This window comes from Malurus melanocephalus, unplaced genomic scaffold (genome assembly GCF_030028575.1).
Source record: "Malurus melanocephalus ecotype Western Australia unplaced genomic scaffold, MMel_1.1 scaffold_794, whole genome shotgun sequence".
Lineage (NCBI taxonomy): Eukaryota > Metazoa > Chordata > Aves > Passeriformes > Maluridae > Malurus > Malurus melanocephalus.
Genome location: NW_026624026.1, coordinates 11,546 through 14,000, shown reverse-complemented (window position 1 = coordinate 14,000; position 2,455 = coordinate 11,546). Strand labels below are relative to the sequence as shown.

General features: G+C 42.4%; 1 protein-coding gene across 1 annotated transcript in view; it reads right to left on the bottom strand.

The window, feature by feature from the left end:
• LOC130584899 (uncharacterized) overlaps positions 1-2,239 on the bottom strand; it is a 4,990-nt gene extending 2,751 nt beyond the window's left edge. The window contains 1 exon segment of the mRNA XM_057385152.1: positions 1,755-2,239. The gene's annotated coding sequence lies outside the window, so the exon portion shown is untranslated.
• Between the last annotated feature and the right edge of the window lie 216 nt (positions 2,240-2,455).

The window sequence follows — 2,455 nt, the reverse complement described above, 5'->3', positions numbered from 1 at the left end:
CTCCCGGTCTTCTTCAGTCTTCTTTCACATGTGCAATCTCTTTCTTCTCAGAATTATCTCATCTCTTATTGGGATACATATTCTTCTTCTCTGGGCATTCATTCTTCTAATGTCTAAATTTCTTGCAATATGCATACTGGTTTTTGTGCAGTTTGGTTTTTCCTTGGTTCTGACTCCTTTTCTGGTTATTCTCTTTTACATTTTTTTCTACTAATGYTACTAACTTCTTGACTCCTTCTTTATATTTTGCTTTTCTGTTACTGTACACCTTCCAATCTTCATTTAATAATACTTCTAAATTCCTGCTCTCAGTTGACTGCACTTTCTGGAGTTTGCATCTAAAGTCCTACTGTGATTGGCCTAAAAAGAGAGACACTAGTTGTTGTATCCTACCTCTGACCCAGGGTTCAGTGCTGTGCTTTGGCGCATAGCATCTTTTAATCGTTCTAGAAAGTCAGTAGGAGACTCGGAGGGGCCCTGTTTGATTGCATACAGTGCTGACTAATTAATGGTTTTCGGCATTGCCTTTTCCATGGCTTTTACTATCTACTCTTGATAAGCCTGTAGTTTAGCCATTTCAGCTGTTTTATTTGGATCTTATTTCGGGTCTTGGAGTGGCAAATATTCTTTGTGATCCTCTTGTCGTACTTTATGATAATTTTCAGCCAAATCTTGTGTTGTTTCCAAAATTAATTGTTTTTCAGTTTCTGTTACAGCTTCTAATAACAACTGAATATTATTCTAATYGGGATTATGTTGTTTCATTATAAAACGTAAATGTTTACTTACGATTATTGGATCGGTTCAATAATCTTTTGCAAACCTTTTTCAAGCTTTTATGTCAATAGTAGAAAAAGGTACCTTGATCAGCATTGTATTGCCTTCAGGCCCTACTGCCTCCCGTAGGGGTGCTTGCAGGACCTGCCCTYGCTTCTCCCGTGTTCTGGCAGAGACCGGGCTCCCTGCTGGAGACRGCATGTCTTCTGAGTCTGCCTCATCTTCTTGCTTTCTAGGAGGGGGCTTAAGAAAATCAGTTAATTCTTGTTCTTGTGCTGCTGCCTGATAAACCTTGTCTGGTTTAGTACATCTTTGACTTATACTGCATGCTGAACAGCACCTCTTAAGTCTGCTTTTAATAGCTTTATTTTTTCTTTCTAAAGCCAGTACTAYGGGGTCCTGTGGTGGCACCATCTCACAGTCCCTCTGCCACTCAGGGTGATTTCGGAGAGTGAAAAACATATCTGCGTAGGAGACTTCGTCCCACTTTCCCTCTCTTCTCAAGAACAGCATTAACTGCAGGAGGGTTTTATAATCTAAAGATCCAAAGAGTGGCTATTTTTCTCTACTATCTAATTTATATAAAGGCCACTAATTATTACAATACTTAATAAGAACTTTCTTACTTTMTGTTTTTTTTGTTCTAACTATTTCTTTTTAGTGTACTAATATATACTTAAGGGGGGGTTTTGCCATTATTTCTTTACTTTGACTATTTTTCATTTTATTCTAGTGTTCTATTACTCACTCTAGATCACTTGTATTTCACTGACTACTTTTTGTGTACTTTTTATCTCTTCGGGTAAAACCACTGGAGTGGAGGATGGATGTTTTTAGGTTATATTGTTTTCTTCCCGTTTTTCCCCCCCCTCCCCGTTCAACCGCTGCAGCTTAAATTATCACACACAGCATGTGATCACACGACACACAGTCACAGCAAACATGCATTACAAAAATAAAGAAGAAATGTAATTTACTTCCTGAATCCGGGTTCTCGGCACAGCAACTTCCTGGTTCCGGTCTGTGCTTCACTTCCGGGATCCGGGTCTGCACACACTCACACACACTCAGTCGCGGAGCTCCATACAAGCACACAACCAGGTTCTGCCTATCCTTTCTCCTGCTTCCTAATACAGTCACTGGCAGGCTTGTACTCAGGTAACAGCAGAACTTTTTGCTCYGGCCCCACTTGGCAGACCGTTGYGAAAAACCGTTCTTGGTCAGCATCTTTGCTGGTGCTTGCAAGCCCCCTCAGGGTCCGTTGTGCGCCAGGCRTCCTCAGCGTCTTACCAACTCCTGGCTACGCGTACGCCCTGTAGACTTCCTGATAAATATATGATAAACATACCGTTCTTGTGAAGCGCCAGTGGGTACTTGCTCTGCCTGGGCGGTGGACGTACCAGAAGCGGAGTTCTTCCAGGAAAAAAAGACTTGGGGCGCGCCAAAGAGTCTCGGTTCTGGACAGCCCCCGCACCGGACAGAGCTTCTYCTGCCTGGCTCGCCAAAATGATTCRAAAAWGATCTGAGCAAGACTCCRCAACTTATATAATTTTAAGTTGTGAAGTAGGTATGTTTATTGCAGCGCTGGGTGAGCRGGAGGTACTCCTCWAAGCCRCCCACMCCGCAGCACGGGCACCGCTTGGTATATATCAGGTTACATGTTACACATTCACCGAGT